Source organism: Sinohyriopsis cumingii, chromosome 12 (genome assembly GCF_028554795.1).
Source record: "Sinohyriopsis cumingii isolate HCF-2022 chromosome 12, ASM2855479v2, whole genome shotgun sequence".
Taxonomy (NCBI): domain Eukaryota; kingdom Metazoa; phylum Mollusca; class Bivalvia; order Unionida; family Unionidae; genus Sinohyriopsis; species Sinohyriopsis cumingii.
The window spans coordinates 42,958,847-42,971,101 of NC_142972.1; the positions used below are offsets into that span (position 1 = coordinate 42,958,847).

The 12,255-nt window shown below is 36.4% G+C and overlaps 1 protein-coding gene across 1 annotated transcript in view; it reads right to left on the reverse strand.

Annotated features, from left to right (window-relative positions):
- The window catches only part of LOC149786340 (uncharacterized), a 34,484-nt gene extending 23,479 nt beyond the window's left edge, over positions 1-11,005 (reverse strand). The window contains exon 1 of the mRNA XM_089976754.1: positions 10,923-11,005. The gene's annotated coding sequence lies outside the window, so the exon portion shown is untranslated. The remainder of the gene's footprint in view (positions 1-10,922) is intronic.
- Between the last annotated feature and the right edge of the window lie 1,250 nt (positions 11,006-12,255).

Sequence of the window (12,255 nt, forward strand, 5' to 3'; positions counted from 1 at the left end):
TTAGACCAAGAAAAACAGAACAATGACGGAATTACTTCAACAGATATCAGTGAATATAGCTCCGTTGAAAACCACAATGGTATCAGTAGGCTGAACCAGCCCCGAGTTTAAGTGTTGTTTTTCCGACCGCGATTCTAGTAAAAGAAATTGCACTGGCGCAACTACGTGTGTATTCCAGTTGGTCCAATATCAGGTCGAGACAATTTGGCGGACTAAGCTCAAATAACTCATTAGTGTTTGCATACAAAAATAAAAACGATGTGACGCCCGACTGGCAAGTTGTAGGAATACCAACCGGATGTTATCAGATCGAGCCGATTAATGATGTTATTCAGAGTAGGTTTAAGTCTAGGACTTGGCGGGAATCTAAAATAGCTACAACAGTCCACGAACCGATATTATCGGCCGCGATAGAAATAAATTCGCCGGGTTACACCGTTGATAGTTACTCGAGTTCGATCAGGTCTGTGTTAGGATGGCCTGAAGTAACTCCACCGGTGGCCGCGCTGATACCAGAACCTAAGTTGGCTGATTTTCAATCGGCAAATTGCTCGTATCATGGTTATCCCATGAGGTATGACCAGTACTGGTTTTTTATAGCGGCCCAAAAATATCCAGATGGTGGTGAGCTCACTTATACAAGTGTTTATGGAAATTGCATAGCATGGAATTATCATAAAGACGATGATTATATATTTGAATATCGAGAAAAAATTGATCATATCGATGTGGAGCATAAAAAAATCCATAGTAGAACTTTATCGTTCTATTACTGAATTCATGACAGCTGAAGATAAATTTAAATAAAAATTAAAAAATTAAACAAGTAGAAACAAATAATCAAATTTTATTTGACGCTGAACTTGTTCACAAAAGCGCTAAATTATCAGTGTCAAACTCACAAAATGAGAAGCAAAACAACTTTTTTATAACACATACTCGATAACATAAGCGGATTTTCCTGGTTTTATTTTTACCGGACTTTATGTCGCTAGTATGCATGAAACGCTTGTAGTTATGATCACTAGATTTTATTCATTCGCACTTGAAGAGTTGAGAAAAATAAATCCACCCGGCGAAATCATTCGGGATAATATTCTCCGACACAACAATGGGCAACACGGAGAAGGTCGTCATATCTCGCCAAAAATTGTTAATATAAGATTAATGATTGCAGTTAATCTTGCATCTGATGCAATTGACGGCAGTTACCAGGCAGTCTTGACTTCATCAAGGGCAGAGTCAAGTCAAGCTCAACAGGGTTATAGTCTTTATACGTTTACACCGCATGTACCACCTGGGTATTTAATCGCACAGGATCCAATTAATCTTCTCTATCTGCGCTGTCATAATCGGCTATTATCACGAATACACTTTAAACTAACTGTTCAGATTGCCACTTACTCGATACACCAGGGAAACCTTAAGTAAAAACTTGCATGTGAAATCTTAACGATTTTAACATCCTAACAAAGTTAGTAGATTACCATTTTTTTTTCTTTCCCTTTTGTCAACGTTTCCATTTTTACTGCCATTTTTATTTTTGTTTTCCACTATTATTTTTATTCCATTTTTAATGCCATCTTTAATTTTTGTTTCCTATTTTTACCGCTATTATTACTTTTATATCCATGTTTATTTGTTGTTACTTTTATCTTTGTTTTTAATTTCCACTACCATTTTCCACGAAATATATGCTTAATGTTACAACATACTTGTCCGACGAACAAGCAAATTACATCGTAGAATTACGCGGGTGTGTATCACCGCCAGAAATCGCGAAACAATATCACATCGGCTTAAATCATTTGTATAAAATTTGGGAAAAGGCGAGTGAAAAAAGGAGTGTCCCGCAGGAGTCACTGGAATAGCCCGCTGGCCCCTAGCAGAGTCAGATCTAAACCTCATCAAGCTTAGGGATACTCTTGTTGGCGATATTAAATTAGCTCAGGAAAAGATTAACGCGCTCAAGCTTGAGTGTGAAAAGTGAACAGTTGTGCAAGGCGCGCGATATGCTCGCAGCAGAGGTACTTGAGCTTAAATTTTTTTTTGAAAACACGGGCTCAGCAGCCATGACTTACACAATGGATCAGTTTCGTAAAAATCTCGCTGATCATTTAGGCCAGACGAGCCACCTGACAGAAATCAGAATGAAAATTAATTGCCTTTATTACCATCATCGCCGTACTTGTTGTTGTTCTAGGGTTAAACGCCATTTTTCAGCACAAGATAGGCTATACATGGCGGCCAGTATAACTGGTGAAGGAAGAACGCTGGAAAACCCAGGGTAGAACCACCGACCCACGAAAAGCTACTGGCAGGATTTCCCACGTACCCACGCTAGCCGAGCCTTGGACTCGAACCCACGCAGACAGAGGTGAGATGGCAGTGATCAGGAACGGTAAGCGCTTTAGGCCACTCGGCCACTCGGGGCCCCCATCGTCGTACTCGTCCGCGGTGTCACCGAGAATTTTCGATAAATCTTTTGCGCATTTCCTCTTTTCTGTTCTTCTTCAAATATTTTTCTATTTGCGCTAAACTCCTCTTAATCACTCTAAGGTGGTACAAATTCTTTAAAGTCTTCTTTGGATATAAACAAGCGATTCATTCATTGCGTCTTCAATGTTTTCATTATGCGATATTCAAATGGGTAGGTTCGTTTATTATAATTTTGGGCTCGCTCAACACTGTCGTACTCGTTCTCAATAAACTCAGGGTCAAGTATTTCGTATGGTGTTTTTGTCCTCTTTTAGAAGGTGTTGGTTTTATCAACCTCCGAGTTCGCAGTGACTCAATAATATTTTTTACACTATCGACGTTTTCTCTGTTCATATACTAATGTGATTTGTCTAATTGTTTGAAATCTTTAAGCATATGCAAACGATATCCATGAAGAGTGTTTGCGCGAGTATGTCAAATCGATCAATCCATCGGCGGTGTGTTTTACTGACGACGGGTGAATATTAAAATACACAGCTGCAGAACGGGGAACTGACGGAACACTAATTTCGATCGTATCAACAACAGCGAAAACAAGATTAACCAGGTTTTTAATAATGTATTTAAGGCCAAAAATGAGAGCGAGGATAGAATCACGAAAGATCTTGGCAGAAAAATAATCGGTAAAATCACTCAAGGTGGATCATGTGATCATAAACGACACTGCGCAAGATTAATCATGGATGATGGTGAGTTAGATTTTATAATTGCTGATACAATAAGCACAAATACGTTTATAAGCCAAGAAATAGCTTTTTGTCAGATGGAAACAAACTTGGTACAATTGTAAGTTATGCTGATGGCCAGCCACTGCATTTTATTAATTTAAGATCTTCAATGCTCGAGTATGTTTCGATAAATCTGTTATCGATGGTGAATAGATTTCCTGACACCGCGGTCAGAATTACAACAGATTCATTTTATATCAAACAACAATATTTAGGATTGCTGACTAAATTTGCAACGACCTTGCTAGGTAAGGGTGACTGTGAATAGGGCGAGTGGAGAAAAAACAAGAAACACTGCACTGTTACACCGAATCCGCTGACGTTCCCACTAAGGATACTTATCGTAAAATGTCTTTATGGCCCCAACAGATGTCGAGGGCACCATCTGTGTACGATCCGGTATCCAGACATAAAGTAGTTTATCTAAACGGACCTGGGGGCTGTGGTACAACAACACCAGTTATTGAGTTATTTCAGCTTTAAGTACCCCCGGGAAATTTGGTTGTGCTAACACCGACACATAGACTGGCAAGAGAAATGCGTAAATTCGTGCACGTATGATATTTTGTTTCGATGGAAAGGAGAAGCATGGACCCAAGAACGGATGGGTGAAAAATATATTTGAAAGATTATCGTTTGAGATGAGATATACACTGTGTCGCTCGAAGCACTAAAATGTTTCTTGATTGGTTATTGTTAAAGAATACCGCAGTAATAATCTGCTATGATCATGGTCAACCTCCGCCGTTTGTTGGATTGTCTACGCACGAATGGTTACAGAATTTTGTGGATTATTATGAGGAAGAAGACGAAGACCACAGATCGCTTGATTCAAAGTTAAAAGCACTTAAGAAATTAACCAGATTACAGTCGAATGAATTTCAATGTGAAATATTACGCGAGGTGATACTGGAAACTTCCATAAATAAATTTTGGAATAAGTGGAAACCAAGGGACTTAATAGTGGCAAGTAGAAAGATAGTTCGCGATGGCTACAGCAACAATTGTTTCAAAAACACAGGGAAAAATAGTCAGATTTACCGGTACCATTGTGTTATCGACCGGCTGATAGGCGCCGGCAAAATATCGACGTTGATATTCCGGGACCCTAGACAGAGTCAGGGACGGAGTCAAGAAAGCAGAATTTTGTATTAAATGATACTGTTTTAGTTGACGTCAGTGTTGTTGAGGATGCGCTGAAAATAATCAAATCTCCGTGGACGCTAGGATACGTAATAACGATCCACAAATCACAAGGTTTCCGACACGCGTGTTTGGATCGTTGAAGGCACCAGTAACGAATGTCTCCTTCGAAGCGATGATATAGTAAGAAAAAAATTAGTTGGTTATAAAACAACTTGACAAAAAATAAACGTGAATTTAATCTTGATACTGAATTTATAATGACGCTAAAACAGCAACAAAGTAATTGCTGTGCAAGATGTAACATTTTGATGTTGTGGCAGTACCCTTCAGTGCAACCAAGACAATTTACCATAGATAAAAAAGATAGTAGTCTTGGTCATACACTTCAAAAATGTGATGCTAACCTGTCTTGAGTGTAATCGAAGTAGGGGGACTGGCACCTTACAAAAGTGATCGCGGTGGTAAGTGTGTGTCTTCAGGAATTACTTGTAATTTGCTCGAGTACAAATCCTCGTTGAGGAGCAGTTGAATCTAATATGTAGATTGCAGGTCTACCCGTAGATGTAACTGCGCTAGATATGTTATGCGTTGTGATACTCTATATAGGATCAGTTACTTTTATTTACCACCTTCAAGTTACCCAGGCTCATACAACTATCTTACAGTAACATTACCTAGCACTGGTTGTTTTGAAAAATCGCGTCGTTGTACTGGTATATGTTTTTTTTATGATCACGCTGATAGGTTTCATGGCAATTGTTCGTGTAATCTCATTATTTAATGCAGCTATCACACTTGGTAATCTTGCAACCCAATCACGAGATATATCGTCGGTTTGAATTATTTCCTTCGCGTATTGATATCCAAATAACCGCTCAGCAAGTGTTCGATTAAATAGCTCAAAAATTGCCTGGTCATGATTAATTGCCGTATGTCATCGTCGTATATTGGCGTTATGTTGCTTCATCAACCACGATACTGTACCCTGAAATTCTTTGCCAGGATCAACCTGTAGCAGCTGTGGCCATTGCAGACCGCCTTGTGATCCAGATCCTCGTTGATAAGTTCGCTCAAACGCAAAAGCTACTTCAGTTGCTGTTTTAGTAGATAATGGTTCTGCTTCCTTGTATCTACTTGCAACGTCAACAACAGTTAACGTGTATTTGTACGTTGATCGACGTCTTCCAATTTTGATAGTATCATGCGGTAAAAGTAATATATCCACCTGATGAACTTCATTTGGAACGCTGGCATCAAAATGTACGTACTCGATTCTTCTAGGCGGTGGCAGATACAATTTTCCATATTGCCTGTCGTGATAACATTTGCAGCGCTGGCGAGTTTATCAATTGCAGATTTGCCCTGCCAATATCCTCTTGGACTGTAATAAATTGATTCCATTATTTTAATAATCGGATGATTAATTATCAGCCCCTAATGCTAGTTTACCGGATCTTGCTAACCAGTAAGCTAATGGTTCTCCCAAGCTTTGCTTGGAGGTTGTTTATTTTTTTAACAGAATTAAACGCATGAATTAATTTAGCATCCGCAATATGTCGTTGTTGTACATTTTTATTTTTATAAGCTACGTCATGGGGGTGACATGCTCCATCAATATAATGTATGGGATACTCTCCAGGTCTTGGCTGATCTTGGTTATCAAGTCGAATGACATGTCTGGTTCCAGGACCACAATAACTATATCCCGGAAGATGTTTTTCTCTTGGGTATTTAGCCCAAGGAGTTCCTTGCAATGTTCCTAACGACGTAGCGATATCACCACCAATTTATTTTTTGTCAGGGGGACAAATTTAAATTTTTTTGTATCACATTTCACACACTTGCCTGTAAGTGCACGCATTTTATTTTTTGTCATGATTGTTCTCACTGTATCTGTAGGAGTGAATGCGCTAGATTTTACACAATATAGATCTATATTATTTATTATATTTGTATAACATGGATGTCATCGATTTCTCAGCGAAAACGAGAAACAGTCAAACAAAATCCAGCGTTACCAAATTCTATCAGAGCAATTATCATAGGTCCATCTGGGTCTGGTAAACCACAATTGCTGCTTAATTTAATAATGAGATGGCTCAAGTGGGATAAGTTGTAATTATTAGCTCCGTCAGTTGATGATCAGAGATGCTACGATGTGCTTACAGATTTAAAAGAAAACGCAAAGTTGATGGACGAGGACGGCAATAATGTTATTGAATTTACCACCGATATTGATGAATCCCTATCCGTAGATGACCTTGATGGATTTATTAACAATTTAGTTGTATACGATGACGTAATGCTGGATAAACAGTCAAATCCAGCTAGAATATTTTCCAGAGGCAGGCATAATAACACAGATGTAATTTACGTTACTCAGCGGTATACACAAATACCTAAAGTGATCCGAGACAACTGTAATATTTTAGCTGTATTTAACGGAGTTGATACACATACGTTGCGAAATATTCACCAGACTTGGTGTAGGGTGGACATGGATCATAATCTTTTTAAAAATGTATTTAGTAAGACGCAGTTAACACCACACAGATTCATAACAATAAATTTACATGATCACAGAACAAGGTATCGAATCAGCCTTGACAACATTTTTGGATAAAACAGAAGAGGAGGCGCAGTCACAAATAAGCGTCACGAAAGTAAACGCACAGTGTACTTTTAAAAAACAAAAACGACAAAAAATGCAGTAATCTACAGGCAATATCAACGGCGATACTCTTTGGTTAGACAACCGAAGCAACTGTCAGCTAGTTAGAGGCATCGGTTACGCGTTATTTGCCGTGTTTTCTTACCCTCGTAAAGGACCTGGGTAAAACAATTTGCTCGAAAAATAGGTGGGTTCGCCTCCTCTGCTGCTTGCTTATTTGACACGGATATTTATAACGTAGATATACATAAGTCTCAATGCATTCGCGAATACGATATATACACATCACGTTTCCATATTCCATTTTTATCATATGCTGCTTGTACCATTAATGACAGTAGTTTGATTGTATTTACTACCAGAGGTCCAATAAAAAGCTCTGTGAATCATTTATACATCTTCATGCAGTAGATCATGTACTGTTTGTTTACTTCAACAGCTAGTGTACAATTGTTGTTCATATGAACTGATTTTGTTAATTTATTGCACTTCTTCCTTATTAACTGTTTTATTGATGCATTCAAATTTTATATAGTAATTTTTCATAAAAATGCATAGGTTTTTGGGGAGTTTGTACGGAGCTGTGCTATACCGTCATTGAGTGAAATTTCAAGAAGCTTTAATGTCATGTGAATTTGTCATTGTATAAATGATTGTTATTAACCTTTATTAATATACTTTGGTCTTTTACATTGCATATGCTTTTAATCATTTGGAATATAGTGAAAATTAAATTCACCTTTCTCAATATTAAATATTTTATTTTCTTCCGTGACGTCCTTTGTAACCTAGCGAGGTCATTATTTATATTGCAGTCTCCTGGGCACGTTCGTCATTTGTATGAATGCATCATTCAGCTGTAACAATTTTGGATTCACTTTCCATTTGCTTTTACTTTTACCTCTGGTTTCATGGTATCTGTGTCTCTCTTTCCTAATGCGCTCTTGATTTTAGCATCTCTCACATTTTAGAAACTAGTTGTCTTTCTAGACCTTAAAGGCTTTTTATTTTGCTGTCACTTCATTAGAACATATGCACCAGTGACACATCATTTATTTTAATGGAACCTTTAGAACATATGCACCAGTGACACATCATTTATTTTAATGGAACCTTTAGAACATATGCACCAGTGAAACATCATGTATTTTAATGGAACCTTTAGAACATATGCACCAGTGACACATCATGTATTTTAATGGAACCTTTAGAACATATGCACCAGTGACACATCATGTATTTTAATGGAACCTTTAGAACATATGCACCAGTTACACATCATGTATTTTAATGGAATCTTTAGAACATATGCACCAGTGACACATCATTTATTTTAATGGAACCTTGGTTTCTGCTGATTTCTATTGTTATTAATGATTCATCACATCCTTTTCGTTTCAAATACTTTTGCTGTCCGTTTATGGTCACGAAAAATTCAACTTTGTGAGTGTCATCTTCTGTGTCAGTGAAAAATAATCGTACTTTGTAAATATGCTCTATATATCCTATTCCTTTATGTCTACCGGTTTGTAAATTAGCGTACCATCCAAAAATATTGATTTCAAATATTTCACTTGTAACCTTAGGAAATATTGCCTTAATTTTGAATTAAAGAGTTCCAAATGTATCAGCTATAAAATAGGCTTATCCAAATTTTGGATTTTTGTTCTCATTCTTAGTCGCTTTAAATGGAGTAATCTGTACTTGAGAGAGATCACTGTAATTGTATCCCTTAACTACCTATAGGCAAAATGTCGACCATCTTTTCCTTTCAGTTTGAGAGAAATACCTCCTCGTTATAACTCTCAGAGTTGTGTTAAATCTTTCCACAACATATTATGTTTTCTGAATGTGTAAAAAAGTAGTTAATGTTTATATATATAGGCTTTAATGATTTTGTTGTAAAACTCGTCAGGCCTTCAGCTCTATTTAAAGACATCCATGAAGACGTAATATATCTCATCTTACTTAGATATTTTTACTATCTCAGCCAAAGTGGGTGTATTTAGAGAAAACGTGTCAATGTTAAGACATCGTTACTTCCATCATTGTCTTTTTTATGCCTACATGTGAACAATGTCTGCCTGGTACTACCGATCCACATGACTAACTTAGTCTCTTCTGTATGGAAACCTTTTCTTACTTTTTTATGTAATTAGTAGGGGATTAATCAGTTGACCATTCCTTCAACTCATTTTATTTTTCCCCTTTTAATGTCTTTCAAAAGTGATCGATATATGTGTGCGCAACTGTACGTTTAGGCTCACAGCAGATGGCATAAATACAGTTTCTTTACAGCCATTTAGAGCAATATCAAAACATCAAGAGAGGACGTTGCGATTCATAAAGTGTCTTTAGGCCTACTCAGCAAATCAGCATGACCTCTGTCTGCAACTCGAATATTTAATGTTTCTTCAATCCTTCGAAATTTTGAATGTTCCTTTTTTTACAACTGTGAGATTCTTAAGAGTTAATATAAAAAATATACTACACCTTATGTTGGGTCACCATATGCTGTTATAAATAGAACGTTCCTTTCCGTTAATTTTGTTGCTGTTGTTTGCCGAATTATTGATGATTTATCTTGTTAGATTTACGCGCTCTTGTGTGATTCTCTCAGTTAAGATGTATACAAATTTATAAATCTTTCCACATCAAATAGGCAATTTATTCCTTTGTCAAACTGAATCGTTTTAACTGATGTTAGAATTGATGATGTTTGTCTACCTAGTTATCATCATTTAATGTAAGCTGAAATCTGAATCTTGCAAAGCATTGCTGAAATATCCGTTTTATGTTTGAAATGGACAAATCAACATTTATATTCTCTTGTATGTTATCTTGTATGACAACTAATTTTGACATTTATTCCCTCTCAAAATCGTAAACAAAAAAACATTAACTTTGATAGTTATTGTGTTTTGTTACACTTATGAAATATTATCTATCTGTCGAATCTAAAACAATATGAAAAGCTTTTTGCTATTCATCATCTTTTGCCTAATTTCTGGAACGTATTTTCAGCTAAATTCAATGCACCAAAAAGGAATTAATGAGTAGTCCATGGTCTCAAGATTTGCACTGTTTCGGCAGAATTTGAGTCTTCAAGGGACTGAATGGTATTTATGTAATTCATGTATTAACAAAAATTATGAGTGATCCAGACATTTCAGGGACTTTGAGAACAGAATTTTAAATTTCTGGAACTTTCTCTTTTTAATTGCACTCGTGTGGAAAAACCTCCGCCAAGAAGCTCATGATATAAGTACATTACTGCACTGACGAATGTAAACTTCTATACTAATTATTGTCCTGTATTCAACATCCAATTATTTGTAAAAATCACTTCACCTGTGTCTGTAATTTGTTGGGTAGTTTATTGGTCCTAACATTATCATTTTTATTATTTTTCAGCACCGTTGACATACAGTTAAAACGTTTTCCCGATGTCTTGATTCACTAGATTTATAGCTTCAGGTCAAGGTAAAGAAAACTGTCAATCTAGTCAAATCAAAGAGAGAGAGAGAGAGAGAGAGAGAGAGAGCGTTGGCAAATATCGACACAGTGATCTCGCATACGACGGCTAATGACAGTCCAATCATGTGTTTGCTTGTTTTCTTTTCGAGTGGGGGTGGAGAGTATGTTAGTCTTTTGTAAACGTTCATAATTTACATGGGAAATTGTGGTGGGTGCGAGGGTTGGTAACCATATAAAGCCCACTCAAATACTTTAAGATAAAATATGAATATAAGCCCTAACATTGAATTATATAATTATAACTCAGTATGAAAACAAATCAAACATCGTTTCTAAAGTGAGTCAGCTTTTGTCTCTTCACCATAATGAACTGTGTATTATATATTCGTTACATTACGTACCTTAACACAACTGTGATAATACCGTCCTCAGACGAAATTCTTCTCACTGATGCATAGTACGTGCAGTGATGGTAATCCCTCAGATTTACTGATTGTACGTAGATGACAGTTATGAACATATGTTGAACGGAAATTGTTTTGTTCATGTGCCGTGGGACAAAAATAGATTTCTTTGTTTCATATAAGTATTGTTTTCCGTATGATTAACCAGTTATATGAATCAGTAATAAAATAACAATATATACATATATCATGCAGTCAAGAGAAAATGAAGCTACTTTTAAATGTCATGCCTTTTGAACAAATGTCAAGTACTATATCCAAATCTCATGACTTTTGAACAAATATCATTTATTATATCGTCATGCCACTCTAAACGTCTGTCTTTCGTGCGTCTGCTGGTAATGTTCACCATATCCCTCTAAATTGTGAAAGACCTCAACATTAAAGCTCTTGTATATGTCTGCAAATGATCGGTGGATTATACACCGGTTTTAACATTTTCATATGGCTTGCCTTACATTATCAAGGATAAGTATATATATATATATATATATATATAGATAGATAGATAGATAGATAGATAGATAGATAGATAGATAGTGTAAGAAGGAGGTAGAGAAAGAAAGAAAAAGGGAGGGAGAGAGGGGAAGAGAGAGGAATATGTCTGTTTATTGCACCCTTTGATGGAGTGAGTGCTGCCTTTTGTTTTTGTCTATGTGCATATGTTCATCCATTGTCACAAGATCCTTTCATAATACCCAATAGATGGCAAGGGAACTTGATACATAGTATCTACACTATCTCGTGAGCCTTTTATAGTACCTAATACATGGTCAAAGATCTTGTTACATAAAATCTGCATTGTTACGTGAGCCTTTTACAGTATATGACACATGGTATTATGACTTGATATATATTATCAGCAATTTAACAGATTACTCAAAATCTATTAAAGCACACAGAAGAAGGGATAAACAACACTTACCTTACAGTTAATAAATATTCATTGTCTATAAGAAAAGTGTTTGACTAGAAGACTTTATATTAATGAGGTTAATGCAAATTATGGTCTGTGCGGTTATGGTTCTGTGCAAAATTGGACCCAATTTCACTTGTTCATCTTCAGTTCGCCACTGCGACAGTCATTGGCTTTTTCTTCCACCATTTTACTAAGGCGCAAACACAACACTTAAAGCACAATATTTATTTATTCATAGGTATTTGTAATTGTATCAAAATGAGTGGGTGGAGAGACAATAGGTGAAGATCACAATATAGTTACGTTTTGTTCACCAATACTAATGATAGTATTATGATAGCCAGGGCCATA